We start from the raw sequence: 26,975 nt of genomic DNA on the forward strand, positions 1-26,975 counted from the left end.
AGGGGGTTAATGGCTAGGTGGGAAAGAAACTAAACAACAGCTCACACTGTTTACCACAAAAAGGAAAGTAGGAAACATTTAAATAATTTAAATAGCTTTCATTTTAAACCAAATTGATTTTAAAATAAATACCTATAAGCTGGACAACTGCAATATGAAGTACTCTTGTGGTTAAACTCCATGATATCCATTAGGTAAATAGCTACTATGGATGATTACATACAAAATTTATTTTTGATGACCTAAAGAAAATTACAATTAATTGGTGGAAATTTAACCAAATGATTGAATAGATATGCATAAACAAAAATGGCGTATTATTATTTCCTTAGAATTATATAGGAATGTCTGAGTTATGTAAGTGTTCTTGAAGGGTCTGTTTCATGCTATTCTTCCCTTAATACTTGTAGGATGATGTAATTTTAAAAGTAAATGAGTGATAAACATAATATGCATGCCATCAATATATAGTGCTTTGTAATTGTGTTATCATGATTTTGTTATTTATTTATTTATTTATTTTAAAGATTTTATTTATTTATTCATGAGATACACAGAGAAAGAGGCAGAGACCTAGGCAGAGGAAGAAGCAGACTTTATGCAGGGAACCCAATGTGGGACTCGATCCCGGAATTCCAGGATCACGCCCTGAGCTGAAGGCAGACGCTCAATCACTAACCCACCCAGGAGTCCCATGATTTTTTTTATTTAGAATATGGCCAAATATTTGGGAAAATTTAAATACTCTGGTGCTGTAAAGGACTTTGGAATTTACACAAGTAACTAAATTATTTGGAATAAACCAAAAGCTTAGTGTTCAGGACCACAGTGTATTAGTTAACATGATGAAGGCCAATCTGTTCCTAGGCAGTAACTAGAAAAAGTGAGCAATAGATGCAGGAAAAATATTACTACCGTGTGTTTGAGTTAGATTATCAAAGAATAACTAGATGAGGGAAGTCCAAAGGTTTTGTTTTTGCTGAGGCTACCAACATGGCACCTGCTAGCCACATTGGCTATTTAGAACTGTGATATTTGCAGTGGTATAACCTAGAGGGGTTTGAAACTATGGTTCTCACATAAGAGTATCTTTTCTTTTTTAAAATTTTACTTATTTATTCTTAAGAGACAGAGAGAGAGAAAGAGAGAGAGAGAGGTGGATCCTGCTGAGAAACTCAGATGTCTTAAGAAAATATTTTCTAATTTCAAAAATAAAATATTTTATGGGGAATGAGCCACACTGGGAATTTAGGCAGTTAAAGGAATTCATGATATCATGTTATTGAAAGATGTTGGTTTTCCAAAGAAGCAAATATTTGTTTGCAGTGTAGAGTCTGCATAATAGAAATACAACAATTTGTTTACCATACTCTTTATTTTTTTTTTTGATTTTCACTTAAATTACAGTTTGCTAACATACAGTGTAATATTAGTTTCAGGTGTAGAACTTAATTATTCATCACTTACATACAACAGCCATAGCATATCACAAGTGCCCTCCTTAATACCCATCACCCATTTAGCTCATCCCCCTTACCCAACTCCCCTCTAGCAACCCTCAATTTGTTCTCTATAGTTAAGAGTCTCCTTCCTGGCTTGCCTCTCTCTCTTTTTTTTCCCCCTTTGCTCCTTGTTTTGTTTCTTAAATTCCACACATGAGTGAAATCACATGGTATTTGTCTTTCTCTGACTGACTTATTTTCCTTAGCATGATACTCTCTAGCACCACCCAAATCATTACAAATGGCAAGATTTAATTCCTTTTTATGGGTCAGTAATATTCCATCATATATATATGTGTATGTATGTGTGCATACATATATATCAAGAAAGATGGACATATACATATATACATATATATATACACACATATATATACATACACACACACATACACACACACACACCATCTTTCTTGATTGGATATTTGGGTTCTTTCCATAATTTGGCTGTTGTTAATAATGCTGCTAAAACCATTGTGGTGCATGTATCCCTTCAAATCAATATTTTTGTATTCTTTGGGTGAATTCCTAGTACTGCAATTTCAGGATGGTAGAGTAGTTCTTTAACTTTTTGTAGAATCTCCATACTGTGCTACAGTCACTGCACTAGTTTGCATTCCCACCCATGGTGCAAGAGGGTTTTGCTTTCTCAACATCCTCACCAACACCTGTTGTTTCCTGTGTTGTTGATTTTAGCCATTCTGAGAGGTGTCATGTGATATCTAATTGTAGTTTTGATATGTATTTCTCTGATGATGAGTGATGATGTACATCTTTTCATGTGTCAGCCATTTGGATGTCTTCTTTGGAAAAAATATCTATTCATGTCTTCTGTCCACTTTAATTAGATTAGTTCATTTTTTGAGTGTTGAGTTTGATAAGTTATTTATGTATTTTGTATACTAACCCTTTATCAGATATATCATTGCATATGTCTTCTCCCATTCTGTAGGTTACTGTTTCGTTCTGTTCATTGCTTCCTTCACTGTGCAGAAGATATTTATCTTGATGGAATTCTGATAGTTTAATTTTGCTTTTGTTTCCCTTTCCTCAGGAAATATATCTAGAAAGAATTTGCTCTGGCCAGTGTCAAAGAGGTTACTGCCTATGTTCTTCTCTAGGATTTTGGTGGTTTCTTGCCTCACATTTGGGTCTTTCATCCATTTTTATTTATTTTTTGTGTATGTATTGTTTAAGAAGATGGTCCAGTTTCATTATTTTGCATGTTGCTGTCCAGGTTTCCCATAACCATTTTTTAATAAGATTTTACTTATTTATTCCTGAGACACACACACACACACACACACACACACACACACACACACACAGAGGCAGAGACACAGGCAGAGAGAGAAGCATGCTCAATGCAGGAAGCCCGATGTGGGACTTAATCCCAGGGCTCCAGGATCATGCCCTGGGCTGAAGGTAGGCACTAAACCACTGAGCCACCCAGGTGTCACCCTTTTTTTTTTTTTTAAAGACCGATAACCATTTGTTGAAAAGACTGCTTTCTTCCATTGGATACTCTTTCCTACTTTGTCAAAGATTGGTTGACAATGTAGTTGTGGGTCCATTTCTGGTTTTCTATTTTGTTCTATTGATCTACGTGTTTGTATTTGTGCTAGTACCATACTGTGTCGATCACTGCAGCTTTGTAATCTAACTTGAAGTCCAGACTTGTGATGCCTTCAGCTTTGTTTTCCTATTTCACGATTGCTTGGCCTTTACATGGTTCCACACATATTTTGGATTGTTTGTTTCGGCTGTTGGTATTTTGATAGAGATGCATTAAATGTGTAGATTGATTTGGGTATCATCTATAATGGTGAAAAACAGTAAACTTTTTCTTTATAGTCAGGAACAAGACAGGGATGTCCACTCTTACCACTGTTATTTGTACTGAAAGTTCTAGCCACAATTATCAGACAACAGAAAGCAAAAAAAGGCATCCAAATCAGTAAGAAAGAAATCAAACTTTCACTATTTGCCAACTATGTGATACTCTATACAGAAAACTCAAAAGACTCCACCAAAGAATAGCTAGAACTGATCCATAAATTCAGTAAAGTCATGGCATACAAAAACAGTGCACAGAAATCTGTTGCATTTCTATACACCAGTAATGAAGTAGCAGAAAGAGTAATCAAGGAATCAATTGCACCAAAAACCATAAGATATCTAGGAATAAAAGTAAACAAAGAGGTAAAACATCCATACTCTGGTAATTGTGAAACAGTGATGAAAGATTTGGAGATGACAAAAATAAATGGAAAATATTTTTGCTCATGTTTTGGATGAACAAATATTGGTAAAATATCTATGCTTGTATAAACTTCTAGCAGTGTAGTCAGAACCCTTCTGTAGTTCTGAAGATCATCTCTACAGACAAGCTAAATTGTGAAGCAAGATATAGGTTATAGGTAGATAGTTAGGTCCAGTTGGTTGGTTAAGAGGTATTGAATTTCTTTAAGTTCTTAGAGTATGTATGTTAAACAATTATTAGCTGTTAGTAAATAATTGAAGATTTTTTTATTAATCATTTGACATTTATTAAATATTAACTATGTGTAAAGTATGTTTCTGGATATCTAGCAAAATAGACAAAGATCCTGTACTCATCAAAATGCATTTACTTTGTAGAAGAGTTAGACAACAGCAACTAATCATAATGTACAGTAAACTTAAATTAGAAGATGATCAAATCTACAGATAAAAATAAAAAGTGGAGCCAGATAAGGGGGATCGAGAAGAAGTGAAAGAGATTTCAGGAGGGTTGAGGGGACTTTTATTTTTTCAGATAATTCTCTCTGCTTTATGTTTGTTTCAAGTTTTTATTTAAGTCTTGTTAGGTAACATATAGTGTAATATTGCTGTCAGGATTAAAATTCAGCGATTCACCACTTACGTGTAACAGTCAGGGTTCATCACAAGTGCCTTCCTTAATATTAGTGGGGACTTTTAAATAGTGTTATTAGGTCTGCCCTTTAGTTTTATTTTGTTAAAGGAAATTCAGATCAATGAATCAGTGGAAAAATTATGCAAAATCATGGCTCATCTGAAGAAGTAGGATTACTCCATCTCTATCACAGCAATTATATGGATTCAGCGTCAACTGACCATTCCTACTATTTGCCAAAGTTTGGTTCTAAGTGTAATCACTAATAATATGTTGATTAAACAACAGTGCTATGAAACAGTTATTATGCAGGACACTCTGAGGCCTAGAAAGGTTAAGTGAATTGCTTTGCACACAAATGAAGATTTATCTGAAGAAGGAAAGATGGTAGTGTGCTGAAGAGAGAGTGGCCATTTAATGAGTTGATTTGACAATAATTTTTCTAACTGGACCTATAATTGCTTATCTTTACTTTTCTTCAAAATTGAACCTTGGAAATCAATAGATTTAAAAAGGAAACTTCATTTTTAGTTGTTTTTATTTTTGTGTTGGGTATGTTTTTCTAACTCAAAGTCCATTTAGGTTCAATGTCTCATCACAGATATTGTTTAAATTCCATTTCCTCATTCTAAATTGAAAAATAACCACTCAGAGTTCATTGATAGTTGGAATGGAATATTGCTTCCAAAAAAATTTAAACTAATAGGTTTGGAAACTAGAGTAAAAAAAATATATATCTAAAAAAATAACTGATGCATGTTTATAGGCATAGACGGTGGTTGGGTAGACTTTGAAAGAATCCCATATCTGTTCCAGAGAGGTAAAATTCTTCAGGTTTAAAAGAGCCACTTAAAGAAATGTTACATTAAGAGGCAAGAATAAAAGAGACAGCATTTTCAATACTTTGCTTGGAAGTCCCCTTAGCTAGGTGACCAAATTCATTGGATGTATTTTTAGCTTCCACACAACTACAGGAAGCAGTTTAGTTAAGCTCTTTGTCACTTCATCACAAAGGGATACCCCTTTTCTTTTTCAGTTTCTGATGACATTTCCCTTCCTTTTTTTTTTTTTTTTTTTTTTTTTTTTAGCCATTTTCATTGCTTCCTCCTCAAAATCAGATTTCTACTAACCGTCTCTTTAAGTCAACTTAGGTTTTCTCTTATATGATTCTCAGTATCCTTCATGCCTTCACCTACATTTTTAGGCATTTCCTATGGTGGCTTTTTTTTCCACCTACCTACTTCTGTATCACGAATAACCACCACCCCACTTAAGCCCCCCAAAAATTGCACCTTCAAATGATAAACATTTAGTATCTCATAATTCCTGAAGCTTAGGAATCTGGGTGTGCCTTAGTAGGGCTTATTGCTGGGTTAGGATCTCTCACAAGGCTGCAGTTAAGGTGCTATTGGTGTTGCAAGTATCATAATACTTCACTGGTGGAGAAATCACATCCAAGCTTATTCACATGGCTGCTGGTAGGCCTTGGTCCCTTGATAGCCATTGGCCAGTGATGCCAGTTTCTTGCCACATAAACCTTTTCTTCAACCAGCACACAACATATCAGCAGGCTTCCCTCAGAACATCTGAGGGAAAGAAAAAGAGAAAGGGTGAGCATGATAGAAGTCACAGTATTTTTGTAACCTAATCTCAGAAATGGTGTTCCTTCTCTTTTGCCATATTCTGTTTCTTAGAAACAAGTGCCTAGGCACAATCTGCTCCCTTAAGGAAAGAAATTATGTAAGAAATGCTTCCATGGATTTGGGCATCATTGGGAGCCATCTCACAGGCTGCCTCTCACAAATCCGTTCAGATAATTAACAGATTTTGATATTGTATCAGCAAATAAGTTAGAAACAGAAAAAAAAGATAAACAAGAATATGATGTGTAGACCAAGACAGTACTCCACTAGAAATTTCCTAAGTAGATGGCATAGAGCATGCAAATTGAGGAAATTGCATTTTGTGGGTTAGAGTTTACCAAGGAAAATGGATAGCTGAAGGCTTTCCAGTTGAACATATTCTCTGGTTTGAGTTTTCTTTTCTTTCTTTTTTTTTTTTGTAAGATTTTATTTATTTATTCATGAAAGGCACTGAGAGATAGAGAGGCAGAGACATAGGCAGAGGGAGAAGCAGGCTCCATGTGAGGAGCCTGATTGTGGGACTTGATCCCAGAACTCCAGGATCATGCCCTGAATGGAAGGTAGATGCTTAACCGCTGAGCCATCCAGGCATCCCTGGTTTGAGTTTTCCTGTTGGTCTGCTTTTTTTCCCTCTCTCTTGGCTTTAATAATAATAATAATAATAATAAAATGTATTTCCCAAATTTACAACCTTCAAGTTTATTGATTCTTTATTCTAAATATCTAATGTGCTGTTATGCTTATCTATTTTTAGAGATTATATTTAATGATATATTTTATGAGTATCCACACATCCCCTAAATTTCTAATCCACAATTTAATTGTATTTTATACATCGTATGTAAAAGTTCATTGGAAATGGAAGCATATTTGTATTTTATTTCCCAGAAAGTTTAGACCCTTTCATCTCTGGGTGTTAGTGTGTGTGTGGGTGGAGGAGGCTACTAATCATTTTCACTCCTTCTGCAGTCAAGGTCAGCTGGTTTGGGATTTCAAATTTAATTAGATAGAGTTCTCTTGTAATTACACCAACTCCCAATTCCTGAGTGGAGGCCTTTATAATCCTGTTAGTAGTTAATTTGGAAGAGTTTATCTGCACTTTCCCTGTCCTTACTAGGCCATCTTTTGCAGGTTGTTTTTTTAATGTGGTTGGAACAGAGGTTATTGGACAAAGGAACCTGCTCTTGTGTTTGTGGCTTTTCCAGACTCCACTCAATTTCACAGTTCCCTAATGAGATCCAAGACCTGCTTTATTCCCTTCATCCTTGCATAGTTACTTATGGCACATGGTACACTGCCCACCTCATACATGCAGTCCACAACTTTCAAGACTTTCTGATCTTCCAATATGAGCAAGAGCTCTCAAGAATTTAATTTGTTAAGGCTTCCTTGCTTTTGTTGACTTCTTCAATTGACAGCCTTTCAAAATATGGCTTTTATTTTGTCAAGTTACTCATAAGAAGACATGTCATTTTTTATCATCCTTGGAAATGGAATTTCATTTGATTTATTCGTAACAGTACTTATACATACATACATAATTTTTTAAATTTTATTAAGGTTTAATTAACAAATATATTTCCAAGATATTTAGTGCAATGATGCTGTGATACGGCTATAAATTGTGAAGAGATTTCTCCATTGAATTAACATGTCTATCACTATATAAGAACATTAAATTCTACCCTTTTAAAAATTTACTTATACGTAAAAGGTAGTCATTTTATATTATTTTTAAAGATTTAGGGATGCCTGGATAGCTCAGCGGTTGAGCATCTGCCTTTGGCTCAGGGTGTGATCCTGGGGTCCTGGGATTGAGTCCCACATCGGGTTCCTCACAGGGGAGCCTGCTCCTTCCTCTGCCTATATCTTTGCCTCTCTCTCTGTCTCTCTCACGAATGAATAAATAAAACCTTAAAATAAAAAAAAAAGATTTAGTTGAGGACGCCTAGATGGCTCTGTGGTTGAGCATCTACCTAGTTCAGGTCATGATTCTGAGGTCCTGGGAACAAGTCCAGCATCAGGCTCCCTGCAGGGAGCCTGCATTTCCCTCTGCCTACATCTCTGCCTCTCTCTCTCCGTGTTTCTCATGAATGAATAAATAAAATCTTTTAAAAAATATTTAGTTAAGTGTTTATAGGTACATTTAACTAGAATTCATCTTGTTATATTTCCACAATTTTTCTAATATTTTGTGGTTATAATTTTATGTTAAACATTTTCAGAATTCACTTTAAGTTGTCACCTTAAATCATCTTTTGACTGACTTCAAGGAACTAACTAATCATTTATATACCATCAGAAAATAACTGATATTATATTAGATTAGAGTATATTCAAAATCATGACTTTTCATTCATTTCTTTATATTCCATAAAATTTTTTGGATTTCTTAACCACCATTATATTCATTAGAATCTTGTTAATGTATGGAATTTTAGGATTGTTAGAAAAGCCACCAGTTCCTTCACTCTTCAAATTATAAAACTAAGGCCTAGAAATTCTAGGTTTTATATGTGCATCTATTCATTAATGTTTTTTTTTTTTTTTCTTAAAATCCTTTTCTAACATATCCTATTAATAGGACCCCTGGTCACTGTTTTCTTCACAGATCCAGGGATTATCACCACCCAATGGAATTCACAAAGTCTGCTTTTTTCATTTTTAGGTCTCTGGTGTGATACCTGAAGCTCACAGTAGTAACTTGCTACTCAGTTAGCTTAGTCTATTCTCAGGAGATACACAGAATATAAGCAATAACTCTTCCTCTAATGCTACCTCATTTTAAATGTGGTTTCATCATATTTTAATTACTACGAAAGCAATCTGCATTTAATTGCTTTACTTCTGTAGAGTAAAATGATGTAACTAAATTCAGGAGGCCTTCAAACCCTTCAAAAGTAGGCTTTGGAAAATACAAATCAGAAAAAAAAATGTGGTTGTGTATTCATTCTTTATAATAGGCTAGGAAAGCTCTGCTTTCATTGCAGTAACATTATACTGATAAACATCTTTATTTTTTAAGATAACCAAGCCATGGATAAAAATAAAGGTATCTTGATTTAGTCTATCATTTGTTATAATGCTATTCATATTGATGGGGTTTATTATTATAAATGAATACATATATCCTTAAAGACATATTTATTACTTATAGCATATAGGTAAATGATTTTTTCCAAGTCTGGTTTGCTTATTGGCTTTTGTTCTTAAAATTTTTAATTTTATTAAGGTTTAGTTAACAAATGTATTTTGAGATATTTAGTGCAATGATGCTGTGATACAGCTATAAATTGTGAAGAGATTTCTCCATTGAATTAATTAACATGCCTATCACTATATAAGAACATTAAGTTCTACCCTTTAATTTTTTTTTTGTAATATTTATTTGAAAAACAGAGAGTGTGCTAGTGTTGGGAGGGGCAAAGGAGAGAATCTTTAAGTAGACTCCCTGCTGAACACGAAGTCCGACACTCATGGGCTCGATCACATGACCCATGAGATCATAACCGAAGCAGAAACCAAGACTCCAAGGCTTAACGAACTGAGCCACTCAGGTGGCCCTCTCTTAGCACAGTTCAATTTGTTATTAACTGTAGTTATCTTATTATATGTTTGGTCCTCAGTCTTTATTCATCTTATCACTGAAAATTTGTACCCTTTTACCAGCCTCTTCCTGTTTTCCCTACCCACTTTAATCCCTAGCAACTACTTTTTTATTTTCTGTTTCTATGATTTTGACTTTTTTGTTTTGCTTTTTGTTTTGTTGTTTTGTTGTTGTTTTATTTCACATATAGGTGATATTTTGCCCTATTTGTCATTGTCTGATTGGCTTACTTCACTTACTCATAAAGTCCTCCAGATTCACCTATGATCTATGTTGTCTGAAATGACAGGATTTCCTTCTTTAAAAGCCGAATAATATTTCATTCGGTATAGATATGAGTGATATATATATATATATATATATATATATATATATATATATATAAAATCCATCCATGATGGACACTTAGATTGTTTTCATATTTTGCTTATTATGATGGTGCTATGAACATGGGAATATAGATATATCTTAGAGATAATGAGGCCATCTCCATTGGGTATATGCTCAGAAATGAAATCTATCATATGATAGATCTGTTGCTAATTTTTTGAGAAAATTCCATATTGTTTTCTGTAGTGGCCATATCACTTTACATTCTCATTGACAGTGTTTTCTCCACATCCTCATTTCTTATTTCTTGTCTTTTTGATAATAGCTGTTCTAACACCTGTGAGGTGAAAACTTATCATGGCTTTGATTTGCATTTTCCTAGTGGTTAGTAATGCTGAGCAATTTTCAAGAACCAGTTGGCTATTTCTTTGTCTTCTGTGGAATTAGGGTATGTATTTCCTCTGCCTATTTTTCAATTAAAGTATAATTAATATATCATGGTAATAATTTCAAATGTACAACATAAGGATTTAAAAACTCTCTACATTACTCAGTGCTCATCACAATATGAATACCCTCTGTCTTCTCTATTTCACCCACCCCCCTATACTTCTCTTTGGCAACCACCAGTGCTCTGTATTTAAGAATCTGTTTTCTTGTTTGTCTCTTTTATCCTTTGTTCATTTGTTTTGTTTCTTAAATCCCCATATGAGTGAAATCATGTGATATTTGTCTTTCTTTGACCGACTTATTTTACTTAACATTATACCCTCATGTTCATCCATGTTGTTGCAAGTGGCAAGATTTCATTCTTTTTATACTGCTGAATAATGTTCCATTGTGTATATATACCATATCTTCTTTATTCATTCACCTATGGATGGACACTGGAATTACTTCCATGTCTTAGGTATTGTATTCTTTGAGTAAATCCTCAGTACTGGAATTATTGGATCATATGGTAATTCCGATTTTAATTTTTTTAGGGATCTTTCATGATGTTTTGCAGAGTAGCTGCACCAATTTACATTTCCATCAACAAAGCATACGGGTTCCTTTTTCTCTACATTCTTGCTAACACTTGTTATTATATGTATTTTTGATTCTAGTCATTCTGACAGGTGTAAGTTTATATCTCATTATAGTTTTGATTTGTATTTCCCTGATAAATTGTATTGAACATCTTTTCACATGTCTTTTGATCATTTGTATATCCTTTTAAGAAAAATGTCTATTCAGGTCCTCTGCCCATTTTTAATTGAATTATTATTCTTACTATCATCATTATTATTAGTGTTAAGTAGAATGAGTACTTTATATATTGTGTATTTTTAAAAAAGATTTTTATTTATTTATGAGAAAGGGAGAGAGACAGAGCAAGAGCAGATGGAGACTAAGAAGGAGAAGCAGACTATCTCCTGCATCATGCAGGACTGCATCCCAGGACCTCAGGATCATGACCTGAGTGCAAGGTATTTAAGTTAAGTTTGTTTGTTCTATTTCTGTGAAAAATGACATTGAAATTTTGATAGGGATTTTGCTTGAATCTGTAGACTGCTTTGGGTAGTACAAACATTTTTTAAAATTATTTATTTATTATTACTTATTTATATATAAGAGAGACAGCAAGTTTGAGTGGGGTTTGGGGGCAGAGAGGGAGCCAGTGGGAGGGGGAAGGAATCTCAAGCAGACTCTGTGGTGTGCAGGGGCAGCCCTGATGTGAGGCTCAATCTCAGGACCCTGAGATCATGACTTGAGCCAAAACCAGGAGTCAATGCTTAACCAGCTGAGCCACCTAGGTTCCCCAAGGGTGGTATAAATATTTTAAAAATATTATTCTCTCAATGAGCATGGAATATTTTCCATATATTTGTGTCTTTTTTAAATTTATTTTATCAATGTGTTATAGTTTTCAGTGTATAGGTCTTTTACCTCATTGTTGAAATTTATTCAAAAGTATTTTACTCTTTTTGATGCAGTTGTAAATGGAATATTTTAAAATTTCTCTTATTGTTGGTGTAGAGAAATGCAACTCACTTCGGTATATTGATTTTGTATCCTGCATCTTTAAAATTTTCTTTTTTATTTATTTATTTTAGAGACAGAGGGAGAGCAAGTAAGAGAGGGGAGGAGCAGAGGGAGAAGGACAAGCACACTCTGTGGTGAGCACGGAGCCCATGCAGAACTCTATCCCACAACCTTGAGATCATGACCTAAGTTGAAATCAAGAATTAGACAACTAACCAACTCAGCCACCCAGGCACTTCTCTATATCCTTCATCTTTAGTAAATATATTTATTCTAGCAGTTTGTTTTGGTGGAGTTTTAGGACTTTCTCTATAAAATACAGTGTCCTCCTAAATGGAGAGAGTTTTGCTTCTTCCTTCCCTTTTAAATGCCTGGTCTTTCTTTTGCTTGCCCAACTGTTCTAGCTAGGACTTTCAAAACTATGTTGAATAAAAGTATCAAGAGTAGGCATCCTTGTACTTTACCAATCTTAGAGAAAAGGCTTTCAGCTTTTCACAGTTGATTTAGATGTTCTCTGTGGATTTGTAATAAATAGTCTTTATTATGTTGAGGCACATTCCTTCCATACCTTTTTATAGGACATTTTATGAATGGATGTTGAAGTTTGTCAAATGCTTTTTCTGAATTTATTGAGATCACATCATTTTTAACATATTTTGCTAATGTGGTGCATCACATGTATTGATTTGCAGGTTTTTTAAATAAATTTATTTTTATTGGTGTTCAATTTACCAATATACAGAATAACACCCAGTGCTCATCCCGTCAAGTGCCCCCCTCAGTGCCCGTCACCCATTCACCCCCACCCCCCACCCTCCTCCCCTTCCACCACCCTTGATTTGCAGTTGTAAGCCATTCTTGCATCTCTCGTATAGTCCACGATCCTTTTATTGTATTGAATTTCATACTTGTTAAGAATGTTTTCATTGATGTTTATCAGGGATATTGGCCTGTAATTTTTTCACTGTGTTTTTCTATCTTTGATATTAGGGTAATGGTTGCCTTGTAAAATGAGTTTGGAAATGTTGCCCACTCTTCAATTTTTGGAACCATTTGGAAGAATTGCTATTAATTCTTCCTTAAGTGTTTATTAAAATTCACCAGTAAAACCATCTGGTCCTGGACTTTTTGTGAGACTTTGATTATTGATTCAGCTAGTAATCTGTATGATTATGTTTCTGTGTCTTTATTATTCAGTCTTGGTAGGTTGAATGTTTTGGGAATTTATCCATTTCTTCTAGGTTGTCTAATGTATGAGCATATGATTGTTCATAGCCATCTTTCATGATCCTTTGTATTTCTGTGGTCTCAGTTATACTGTTCCTCTTTCATATCTAATTTTATTTATTTGAGTCCCCTCTCTTTCTTGGTAAGTCTAGATAACAGGTTTTCTGTTTTGTTTCTTTATTCAAAAAGCAGACTCTGTATCACTGAGGTTTTAAATTGTCTTCTAGTCTCTATTTGACTTGTTTCTACTTTGTACTTGGTTATTTCCTTCCTTCTGGTAACTTTGGACTTTTTTTGTTCTGGTTTCCTAAAATGTAAAGTTAGGTTGTTTATTTGAGATATTTCTTTTTCTTAAAGTGGGGATTTATTAGCACAAACTTCTTAGAACTACTTTTGCTGAATCTTGTGTTTTGGTGTGTTTTGTTTCCATTTTCATTTGTTTCAGTACATATATATATATACATTATCTTTTTTTTTCTTCTTCTTCTTTGATCTGTTAGCTGTTCTGGACATGTTATTTAATCTTTTTTCTTTGTTTGTTTACTTGAAATACATTTAACTTTAAAAGCATTCAGCGCTCAAAAACAACTCAAAACCCCAGATGAGTTTTAATCTTGCTCTTTGCTGCCTGATTCACAGTGCTTATAGACAGATGAACATGGGGTGGAAACCTGAGCCTCGGTGTAACCCTAGGGCCAACTTGGCCAGAGCTTCATGATCACTGAACCCAAAGGCATTTAGCCATGTAAGGCTAACTTAGAGGTAGGACAAGGCAATGGAAAGCTGAGTGGTTTAAAAGACAAGAGAAAGTGGTGGCTGACTGGAGTGACCTCAAGCCCCCATCCAGCAGGGAGCCACCTCTGACAGAGCCCAGAACATGTGGCAAAGACCTAGGACTATTTTTTGCAGCTGGCTGCCCCACATGGGCTCACCTTGGGATGTTGTCTCTTCCTGAGGCAAACCCTTTAATGAGCAAAACTTTCTGAAAAGGAATCAATTGTATTTTTTCCATCTGTAGACTTAAAACAGATGCTTCTTTTAGTTGGATTTTGTATTCATAGCTATAAACATGTTCTGTACCTTTAAAAGTAAAGTGTAAGCTGGTGGAGAGAATATCACAAATTATTAATACATATCCTAATTCAGAAAATGGTTTATCTAGTCTGAATGTCAGAAGAAATTTTTGGAAAAAATTATTCCCTGCATCCTCCACCCAAATAAAAGACTTATACCTTGGAGAAGAATATAACTCTCTACCTTAAAGTAAGTACTACTAAGGGAATTTAAAGAGTTTCCTTGTAACTCTCTTTGAGGTGGCAATGTATGCTTTAATTTGAGAATGATTAAGAGACAATTTGTTTCTGGTTTAGTTTAGTTTGAAGAGGGGCCAGAATTGATAGAATTGGCACACCTTATATAGTAATTCCTTTCTTTAAAAACTAGATTCTAAAAAAATTTACAAGCTCATGAATACATGTCATAATTGTACTAGTTAATAATTCATTGCATAACAAAATAAACCCTTTTACTAAGTATTTTATTATAGTGCTCTTAAATTTCTTAAAATTAGCTCATTGCTATGTCAAAACTGCAAAAGCATTTGCCACTTTAATGTCATAATTGTCTATGTTGTTTTGACTTTAATAAACAATGCATTAACTAAATAGCTTTGTTGAGGTGAGCAAGCTATTGTTTAAAATAATGAATAGTAAGTGCATTTCCTCAATAGATGACATAAAAAATTTTAATGTCTACAAGACTCTCAGTATAACTATATTATTTATACTCCAACTATATATTATGTATTTTTTACATATGTATACATTTTCTAACAGTATATTCAAGATGTTAGTATTTGCATTACTTTGGATAAAAGTTTATCAGGTCGTTGTGCCACCCTTAGCTTAGATTATGGGAATTTGATAATAAACAAAATAGCCAAAATTCTTGCCTTTGTGGAATTTTGGTACTAGGGTGTTATTTTATTTTTGTTTACATCAGGTGTAGTAAAGTTGGGCACGTTTTGATGTGCTTATGTGACAATTCTTATAATTTCATTTTGTTTTTTATTTTAATTATTAGTAATCATTAAGTTAGTAATTTCATTAATACTAGCCATGTTTATTTTATTAACATTCTTTTTTCTGTAAAGAGTTTAAGATTTTTCAATTCTCAAATGATAGCTCAGTATTCATAGATAACTTTCCTTTGGTAATGGTTTATCAAACATGAGGAAATATCTGTATTAAATCATTTTAAAAAGAGAAAAATCAAGCTGAAAATAGATTATCTTAAACACTATAATTAGGGATATAACATGCAACGATGACCAACACTAATTGTGTTGTAAGATGTTTAGAAAAGTTAAGAGAATAAATCCTATGTGTTCCTATAACAAGAAACTTTTTTTTTCTTTTTATTGTGTCTAAATGAGAAGATAGATGTTAATCATTTTACAATATATGTAAATCAAACCATCATGCTGTACTTATTAAACTTATATAGCAATGTATGCCAATTATTCCCAATAAAACTTAAAAAAATATGAGTGTTAGAAATGTCACCCTGACTTCCCACATTCTCTCACAGTTTGAAATAATTTTGCATAAATAATAATTTGAAATTTGAGGAGAAATAAAAAGCAAAACATATTTTTGTTACACCTTTTCTAGAACATCAGAAAAGGGATAATTATTTTGATAAATATACAGTGTAATTTAAAGATATGATTAATTAAAGGTTTTCATTTTAATGACATTTTTTCTTTCTTTTTTAAAATCCTTTTTATTTTCTTATAACCAAAACACTGAAAGAAGGCCACTGTGCCAATGTAGCAACTACAAATATTATAGAGTTTCAATTAATAGTAACTATAGCAATAATATAATGCAAACTATGGAATGAACTCTGCTAAATGTTGTACGTGTGTATACTTATTTAATCCTCATACTACTTTATCCCAGTTTTATAGATCAGGAAATGGAGGCAGCATCATTAATCCAAGGTTATACAACTAGTATTTATACAGCAGATAGTGAAACCTAGGGCTTCAGGCTTCAAAGTCCACTCCATTAAAGCTGAAATATGGATCCATACACATTGAGACCTAAATTGCTGGCCAATTCCTAGGCGCCATGTGCATATTAACACATTTAACATTTAACCTGCATAAATAATAGGCAGAGGTTAGTTATTCTCAGTATGTGCATAAGGAATTAAATTCGTATTAATTGGTTTGCCTGGGTGGCTCAGCGGTTTAGTGCCCATCATTGGCCCAGGGCATGATCCTGGGGTCTGGGGATCGAGTCCCGCATCAGGCTCCCTATTTGGAGTCTGCTTCTCTCTCTCCCTATGTCTCTGTATCTCTCTCTCTGTGTCTCTCATTAATAAATAAATAAAAATCTTTTAAAAAATAAAATAAATTCATAGTATTGAAGTTAGCTTAACAGAATTCATAGGGAGCAATATTAGGATTGAAATACTTATATACTTCTTATTCTATGGCTTCAGATTTCAAGTTTTTAGGAGATGGTATGCCCTGGTAAAATGCTGGTTTATCCCTGTTATTCCAACTTAGTTGTTCACACTCCCATCTTTTAATCTCATAGGCATTTCAATTTACATGATACATTATATGGTTATCCTATCAATATCTCCTCAAACTGACTCTTAGTTTGAATGTCCTAAACTGCCTACCTTTCTCACATTTCAGAACTTTTATCAGGAGGTTTCATTATTCTGTTGGTAGAATCCCATCACCCCATGAAAGCTGCCTTCATAACTGACTACTCTTACGGTTGCCCATTAGATCTTCTCTGGCCTTATGTATGTCAGATGATCTCTTGAAGAGAAAATATCCCCATTTCTGTCATCTGAAATAAGTCCTTTAAAACTTAGAGTTACCCTGAGAAAATTCATTATCATGTGTAAATTCTAGTTTAAAAGTAGCCCTTCAGTCTTGTCTCAGATAGAAGCAGAGACCCTATCTTCCCATTTTGATCATTGCAAGGTTGTCACTATCAAATGCTTGGTGAATACTTAGCTATTTCCATCAAATAGTCCAGAATGTATACTTCATCAAAAGGTGCCCCATGAATCAATATGTTAGTCTAATAAAGATGATCTCAGCCTATTTCCATTATAAAAAACATTTCAAATCATCAGAGTTAATTGGAATGCCAAGGACCCAAACTAGCATCACTAATTGGATGGTCATACCAAGAAGGAGAAGAAATGACAGTATTCTTCCAAATTAAATGGAAATGCTATATAAACGTCTTCTTTTTCTTTCTTCTTCTCCTTTTTTTTTTTTTTTTTTTTTTTTTTCCTGAGAAGCAGAGAGCACTTTTGTTATTAGACAGAACTGGGTCAGTTCCAAATTCCAGCTCTGCTGCTGAGGCAACCATGCTATGCATACTATACACACATATTTTGGCTCTGCTTCCTTAAGTACAAGGGATGAATAAAAATCATAACAACCTCACAGAGTTGTTGTTGAGCATTAAATTAGATAATGCACACCTACCTGCTGTCATATAGTAGATGCTTAATACATTGCTTTGATTGCTGCATTTATCTTACCAAATTTTGAAAGTGGAAATCTCAACCACCCTATTATGACTTCTAAGATAATTAAATATGGATATAAGTCAATAAACATTTTAAACTAATGTCAGCACATTTAAAAATTGTTCACATAAAATTCATCAATTGATTTGAAAAGTCAAAGTAAATATTCATATAGTTATTTTTTTGTTATTCTAAAATTTGTAGAATGACAAAAATATTTTTCTTTAAAAACAAGCTTAATATTTAGTTATTTTTCTTGGTTCTTAGGCAGTATCAAAGAGGACCTGTGAAAATAAAGAATACTCAAAGAAAAACTAACTGCTGTTGACAAGTGTGGCTTAGAAAATGTGTGTCTCCATTCTGGAGAGCCCATTTAGTGACAGTTTGGCCAGTCCATGAACTTTAGCTTTTATATAAGAAAAATAAAATGGATAACCCAGGGATACTATCAGTCTGTGAAGATAATCATTAAACAATTCATGGGAGAGTAACCTCATAAGGTCAGTGGTATGCTCATCTCAGATTTCTTCACATCAGTGCACAGAATTGGGAGGTAATTGACCAAGTTACTGCTGTCCTTTTAGCACCGAAGATTTGTTGATTGTTAGTTGATAGGGAAAATGACATTATTATAATACCTTGTCCCTCACATTATCACCTCGTGCATGCAAAGAGATGGTTTTGTATTATATTGGGTCTTGGACCTTGAACGAAGATGAAGAGAAGTTTTACAGATCCAATGAAATCCTTTGGTTTTTAGAAGATGAATTATAGTTTTTACTAGAAAAGAGTATTAAGCTAATAGCTTTCAGGCGAGTAATGTATTTCAAAGGGCAAAAGAGCTGCTGAGGTCTCCTGTGCCTCTTTTTCTTACTTTTATTAAATATTTTATCACTCTAGAAAACCCCTTAGAGCTTGTTATTTCTGACGAGGGTCCTCAAAAGCAGTAACACCGATGTGCTGCAAAGAGGATTCCCATTCTTTTCTGTCTACATTGAAACTCCAGCCTCTAAACAATGATCCTCACAGAGGATGTATCTGTTTTTCAAAGTGTATTTCACATCACCTAATAATAATTATATAGAAGTCTTTGCATTTAAGCCATTTTATAGGTAAGCATCACATTAAAATGCCTTCCAGGTGTTAAAAAAAATGAAACAGCACCTGAAGAGGAAAAGAGATTGATTTTAATCTGATATTATGGTATTAGGTGAGGGAGACTGAACTCAACTTCACTGAGAAAAAAAAAAAAAAAAAAAAAAGGAAAAGAAAAAAAACCCCTGGTGTTAGGGTAGAAATTTCAGCACTGAGGTAAGCTAATGAGGGGGACATTTCAGGTGAGGAATTGGGGAATGGCTGATCAGTGGATGTGTTATTCCTGAGACTGCAGAGGTTTTTCTCTGTGATTAGACCATCTATGTTTGCTCATTAGCACCCATAGAAATTAGACTCCCACATATCTCAGAGAGAGAAGGTAGAGGTGCTATCTCTGTCGCTGTTTACATGTCAAAGAGATAGTTCCCAGGTCCTCAAGAAAGACATTTTCTCTGTTGTAAAACAGGCCAAAAGCTAAGAGATTGACATATATTTCATAGAGGCAGAAAAAGAATTTACAATTACAAATGTTCTAAAGTAAATGCTTTAAGAAAGGTCAGGGACCTATTGTACCTAGGGAAAGGATCCTGTCTAAAGTTTTGAAAGCTGAGAGGTGTATTGAGGCTCTCTTGGTTATTGGGTGCTATGAAACTGCAAGGAAACATAGACTATTCAATACAAGTGAAATAAATATACTTGTAATCAGTGTGCCAAATAATATTAATAAATATTAATATCTACCATTTATTTAAGGTTTTCTATTACAAGGCAGGAACATGAACATTTCTAGTCCTTAAAAAGTATCTTCTGAAAGAGATATTATTATGTCACTGGGTAGAGCAACTGAATCTGAGGAAATCTAATTGCCCATGTTAGTCATTTGAATATGTGAGTAGACTGAAATTAACCTCAAATCTCCCCAGAAAGTATAAGCTTTGGAATCAAACCTGGAATGAGTCATGCCTTTGTTGATAACAGCTCTTTGACTTCATTTTGCTTACTTCTCTTTCTTGGTCCTTAGCTGTATGGGCCAATACTAGTATTTGCCTCCTAGGGTAAGTATAAACATTACATGAGACATAGCAGAGGAAATTTTTGAGATAAAAGACTAGCATGTAGTCAAGTACCCTAAAGGGTTAATTATTACTCTAAATTCTGTATTCTCACTTTGCCATACCATCTCCTAAGGGATAGATTTTGATTACTACAGAATGAATTGTATGTGAATCATTATTGTACGTATCGATTACTTTTCTTGTACTGAATTTTTAACAAAAGCATTTATTTGATTAACACCTTTTGATTATGAGTTCTGTCATTTTTATTGATAAAAACAAACTTTTATTGCCAATAAAAAACAAAGTAAAATGCAGGCCCATGGAAATAGTACTGCTTTTACCACCTTCTTATATAGTAGCAATGTGCTAGGATGGTTCAGCACACAAACAGGAAAGCTAGATACTTGGATTCAAATCCAGGCTCCAAGATTAGTGGGAGACTAAAGGCAAGTTAATCTAAATATCCTCAATTCTTAGTCATCTTTATTGTCTGTAAAGCAGGAATGATGATAATAGTTCTCAATGTTCTTGTGAGGATGGAATAAGATAATCAAATGCCCTTAGAATGGTCACAGGCACAGAGTATGCCTTTTCGCAGCAGAGAGCTATCATTGTCATTACCTAATTATCTTTGCACATTTTTTTCTGAATCATTGTAGTACAAATTATACTCTTGGAATTCCATCATAGAAACAAATAATAAAAAAATTGTAAGGAAATTATTTCACATTATATGAATACCTTTAATTGTTACCTAAATGAAAAATACAAACAACAGCTATGACCCAGCTGGCAAGGTTCAAATCTTTCCCCATCCCGTCCTCCAAACTCAGACTAACCGTTTAAAGACATGCGTAAAAAGTATTTGGATCAAAGGAAAGAAGAAATCAGTAAGAACATGGAACTTAAATTTACATGCTAACTTTCTGTTTGAAAACTATACTGGGAAATAAGTGACAATTTTAATGGCTAAAAAATATATGTGCTTATAAATATGTACATATCCATACATATACACACATATAAACACATGCAGTTTAAATATGTGTTGTGTATGTTCTAACTATACACATATGTGTTAGGTGTATATATATATATATATATATATATATATATATATATTTTAAGATTTTATTTATTCATGAGAGACACACACACACACACACAGAGGCAGATACACAGGCAGAGGGAGAAGCAGGCTCTATGCAGGGAGCCTGACGTGGGACTTGATCCCGGGACTCCAGGTCAGTCCTTGGGCCAAAGGCAGACACTCAACCGCTGAGCCACCCAGGCATCCATGTGTTAGGTATATTAAATCTATATTTAACTACCCATGAAAATTTGGGACAGGCTTTTAAATGGACAGGATACTTTTAAATATATTTCAGCAATTCTTTTTTTTTAATATTTTATTTATTTATTCATGAGAGACACACAGAGAGGCAGAGACGCAGGCAGAGGAGAAGCAGGCTCATGCAGGGAGCCCGACGTGGGACTCGATCCCGAGTCTCCAGGATCACGCCCTGGGCCGAAGGTGGCACTAAACTGCTGAGCCACCTAGGCTTCCTTATTTCAGCAATTCTTAATTAAATCAAATAAGTGATAGCCATTAATACGTATTAATATCATTGGGTACCAACCCTTTATCTACAACAATTTATCAGGAGGACAGCCTGCTGTAAATCTTGTGTATAAGGCTTATGGGAAGTCAGACTGCTCTTTTCAATAACAATCCATGAAGTCAAACAATGTCTCCAAAAGCAGCTAATAATGACCAGGTCTTGATTAATAACTGACTGCTTATCTATTTTTTTTTTTTGTCCAAGATTCCATCTTAAGACCAACCAGAGAAAGCTAAACGTACCAATAACCACTCATGTAGGATGTTCCATTTTCAGTTAGCCTGCTTCTAGATTCTCTATCCCAGTGGCTTCCAAGCTTTAGGGCACACCTGACACTTTCTCTTTTTTCTACTCTGTTTCCGATTCCATTGTCTGATTTTGAGGCTGTACCAAACGCAAGTGATGGCAGCTGACTCCCTCACCACAGAAAGTTCTGAATAAACAGACTTTCTTATTCTCATTTGATTGTTTTTTGTTTGTTTGTTTGTTTGTTTGTTTTGTTTTGTTTTGTTTTTCACAGATAACGGAAGTCCCACTAAGACTCACCCGGTCTGCACTGCCTGTGGCCACAGATCCCAGCCTTTGACCAACGGCACTCACAGAGGTCCCTTGTCCTTTCAGCTGTAAAGATGTGGTAAGTCAGCATGGGAGTCTGAACTCCACTCTCTCTACATTGAGTTCCTGGGCTCTTAACTCTGATTTGATACCTGGATATTTTTGTTGGTTCCCATCTCTTTGACATCCTTGATGGAATCAGGGCATTCTTTCTCATCCCTCTTTAAGAAATAATTCAAAAATACATTTGTGGAATAAGCCAATTTTGCATTCCCAATTGCCTACAAATATGTCTCCTGTTTGCCTTCTATTTTGAATCATTTTTTAGAACTCCTTAGTGATTTCCTCAATAATTAATATATAAATAAAATTGCTGACAAAGATGTGTCTGAATCATGAATTTACTCTTTAAGATTATAGTATGAATTAAATTTATATAAAATTATACATTTTAAATTATCTTCAGTTGTAGATATCTTTATATTTAAACATAATACATGGTGAGAAGTTTCATTAAGTTTAGAGTCCCTTTGAAGAAATCAGGATTTTCTACTTGATAAAAACAATAAAAATAAAAAACAGCCATCAAAATTGTTCTACTTTATGTGTTGAAAATATATCTTTCAATGATTCAAGAATTGCACATCAGATTCACATGATAAGACTATAATAAGTTTAATATAATGGATAATTTAATTGAACTTGAAAATACTGCAAGGTGTATTGCTAATTTTCAAATGGATTTTCCTGCATTATTTCTTCTTGTGTGATCAGTTAAATTGCTGGTTTAATATCTAGTTGTTTTGTGGTTGGTATGAACATAGTGGCTACTTGTAGGTTTCAATTTCTAGAGGTGTGGATGGGTATGACTTAGTTGCAGAATATTGTATTTTCAACCAATACCAAGAAAACATAGAAACATCCAATATACTACCTGGCAACATAAAGAAGGCAAATATTTGTTGTTGCTTTGTATTCTTTGATGAGGCTAAGCGGGTTTTATGCAACTCTCTTTAGAAAAGTATGGAAATTGGTAGTAATTCTATATAATCTTAAAGTGTTGAAAGCATAAAGCTAAAAAGGCACATTAGGTATTTTCTCAACCAGATATTTAAAATGTATTTTTTAAATATTTAATATCAATTTTGCTACCAGAGAGAAAAAGCTCAGCTCCCAAAGAATAAGGAAATTGCTTGTTTTCTTGGAAAAAAAAATCAGAGAATGACGATAATTTGTCCATTCTAATAGGAACCATGGCTAAAGAGGATAAATTAAGAATGTTTTATCAAAAAGTATTATTGGAAGAATGTATAGATGAGTTTGTTAATAGAGTCAGTCAGAATAAAGGAGAGGAGTTGTGGTACAGAAAATCAAGTACTTCCTGTCTAGTTCCAGCACTGTTCTGTAGTTGTTGAAGAACATTGAAAAAAAGACAAATAAAAATTACAATAAAAAGCTGTCTATGGCCCGTATGTATCCTTTACAAATTCTAATTTCTTGTTGTTCACTGAACTGTTTCATTCGTTAAATAGTCCACACATTCTATTTGCTCTATAACCAAAATGACAACCAAAGGCCTTTTGTATATGTGCACATTTAGGGAATAGAGTACATTTCCCACAGTGTTTGGATAGTTTTTTTTTTTTAAAGACATTGTAATATAAGAGCAAAATAGCTAAAGCTTTTTATGTCTCTGCTGTATTTCTATACCATGAAATTTTTACTTTTAATTCCATAATCTATGGGTTATGAATTTGGCTTAGTTACTACTACTAAGATACTATCATATGTATTTTTCCTTGTTCTTCATCCCTTTGATATTATTATTTTAATTCATTGGTGGTAAGATGTGTTCTTAAGATTCAAGGAATTATTAAAAACAATAATATTTTTTCATATAAAGAAATTTAATATAAAGAAATGTATCACAATTCCCTGCATAATATTATTATTATCCATGTTCCTGTGTAATTTTCATAAATCCAATTCTGATATCTATATTAAATACACTTAACAGATGTTTTAGAATGTGAAAACTATTTCACCCATAGGAATTCTCATTTTGTTGTTTTAGCTTTTATCACTGATGCTGTGTTGAACATATATATGTGCACATTTTTTGCTTATATGTTTGAGTCACCTGAAATTATTGAGCACTTATGATATTTCCACTATAGATAAGGCACTGGATTAGCCATTGGAAATAGATTAGATGACTAATAATTACTCCTGTTCCCAAAAAGTTCATGTTCTACAGAGGCAGCCCATTAAAACATATGCCCAGAGGGGGGGAAAAAAAGTGTCTCTTTGGTTCCACATTGTACAAAAATGCCATGATTAAGGATCTTAAAACCCTAATGCGAAAAAAAAGTTTAAAACACATTAATGAAAATAATTTGGTATTATTTTATATATTATAAAATATTAGAGTTGGTAACTTACAAAGCTCATTAATCAGTATCAATTAATTCCTATTCAGAATCTCTTGCTATTTTAGAAGTCTAATTTCAAAGAATGCTTGTAACATTTTTTTCTTGAGTTGAGGTTTTTGTTTTTGTTTTTTTAGGTTTAAATTTTCTAAGCTATTGTTCAACCCATATATAAACAAATCTTGCTCTATCAGAGAAATCTTAATCCACATTTCACATTCAATTGTATAGTTATACAATTTAATTTTAATTCTTCCCATGATAGTTTAATGTAAGAATTTACCTATTAGAATAGGGCATATCGTTTTAAACTTCAGTCCTTTAATGTCTTACAGGTTTTAGCTCAGTTCATTTTTGAGGCTGTTGCAAATAATTCTGAGGAGGTTGGCTTTGTCTCATCTGCCTTTTATCTCTACCTTTGCTCCTGATCTGTCATTTCAGCTTTCTGTCCTTTGATGTTCCAAAGTTCTAGTTCTTTTTTCCTAATTATTCCCAACTTGAATTACTGGAGATAAAGCTATGCATGATCTCAAAGTCCTTTGACAATGAAATCTTAAAAGTCGAGTTCAAGACAATCAGTTGAAGAGTTGAAAACATTTCAGATTGAGAATTGGCGTGGTGAGACACATAAAAGCTCAAAGAACTTGATATAGTCAGAGGATTGCAGGAAGAGAAGCCTTCTTTTTTATTCATAGATTTGACATTAGTGTGGCTATCTGAACAACCACAAAAAAAAGACCTAAACATTTAAGATTATTTTCAATTATTAATTTTTCTTACACTATGGAATGATGTATTCAACCTACTAAAAATTGTATTAAAAGAATCCAACCAATGAGTTTCCAGCCTATTTCAGTATAATGAAATACTTTTTTATCTTAATAATTGAAACTAATCTATGTGATATATTTCTGCTTCAAGCAGATACTGTACTTCAGGCAATGAATAACAGTCATTCTTGAGAGATGAAAACAAATGATGTTAAGCTTTACGACTGCCTAGCTTACTTCTGTTAAAGCAAAAACTGCACCAGACAAAGTTAAACAGGCAAAAAGATTTTATTCAGGGTTATTTCAATAGGGAAATAGAGACTTGAACTCAACTCTATTTTACATACATACATTCATAAGAAATGTTCAGGCATTTTTAGCACTGGGATGAGCTCCTGGAAAAGTACTGATGGAGGGGGATCCCTGGGTGGCGCAGCGGTTTGGCGCCTGCCTTTGGCCCAGGGCGCGATCCTGGAGACCCGGGATCGAATCCCACGTCGGGCTCCCGGTGCATGGAGCCTGCTTCTCCCTCTGCCTGTGTCTCTGCCTCTCTCTCTCTCTCTCTGTGACTATCATAAATAAATTAGAAAAAAAAAAAAAAAAAAAAAAAAAAATAGTACTGATGGAGGTCATCAAGTTGATCAGTGGTCTGTTATTTGTTATTTAATGGGGGTTATTGGGAATTAATAGGACTTATTTCTGAATTTGCAAATGTTTTTCTCTGTGATTAGGCCATTTGTGTTTGCTAATTGGTGCTCAGTGGTTCCTACCCTCCCACAGAGACTAGGAGACTGGGGTACAATCTACTTCGATGTTTACATTATAAAGAGTTGATTTGTTAGGTCCTTGAGAAAGACATTTCCTGGATCCTAAAAGTGTCAAGAGGGTTTTTTTAGAAGATTTATATGTATTTTAAAGAGGCAGATAAAGACTTTGCAATGATAAATGTTCTAAAGTAAAGTGCTCTTAGAAAAGGACATTATGAGTTATGGTCAGCAGGAATCTGTCTAAAGTTTAGTCCAGCTGAGAGGTACTTTAAGATCTTGGTCACTTCCTTGAGAATTTCCTTGCTGACAAACAGGAATGGAGGGACAACGCATGCCTACTCTTAACAGTGTTAAACTTTGATTTCTGTGCACCTGAAAAGTATGATGGTTGAGAAATTCCTCACTACTTTACCTTTGGAAACACAATTAACTGCAAGGGACCATCTTTCCCCATGGTCTCCTTCGTCATGACTCCTTTTTTGTTTAACTGCCTCTATAAAACCTAAGGCTCCCTTTTCTTTGAGACATTTTTCTGCAGAAATGAACTTTCTCTCCATTGAAATAGCCTGAATAAAATAATCTTCTTAATTGTCCAATGCTTTTTTCCCCATAGTTTCTATGTCCTGACTCACTGATCATACAGATTTCTTTTTCAAGTCCTCATTTACTCTACCTAGATAAGAATGCCTTTTTTGCTCCTTTCTTGGCTAGTGACCTAGGGAATTAGTGGAAGAGATCTTAGGCTTCTAAGTCTTGCTCACCTAGAGCAGAGGAATGACTTTTTGATTTTTTTTTTTTTTACTATTGTCTTAATTTTGATGCTGGTTTCTTCTTTTATTTTTGGTTTGTTTCTAGCCAATAAGTTATCTTCCTTTTA

At 33.9% G+C, this 26,975-nt stretch overlaps 1 long non-coding RNA gene across 1 annotated transcript in view; it reads right to left on the reverse strand.

The window, feature by feature from the left end:
- Positions 1–5,700: 5,700 nt before the first annotated feature.
- Positions 5,701–26,975, reverse strand: part of LOC140639379 (uncharacterized) — a 55,846-nt gene continuing 34,571 nt past the window's right edge. Inside the window, exons 3-4 of the long non-coding RNA XR_012036109.1 lie at positions 19,845–19,947; positions 5,701–5,984 (exon numbers count right to left, since the gene is read on the reverse strand). This is a non-coding gene — a long non-coding RNA (uncharacterized lncRNA). The remainder of the gene's footprint in view (positions 5,985–19,844; positions 19,948–26,975) is intronic.

The sequence above is a fragment of the Canis lupus genome, chromosome 9 (assembly GCF_048164855.1).
Source record: "Canis lupus baileyi chromosome 9, mCanLup2.hap1, whole genome shotgun sequence".
Lineage (NCBI taxonomy): Eukaryota > Metazoa > Chordata > Mammalia > Carnivora > Canidae > Canis > Canis lupus.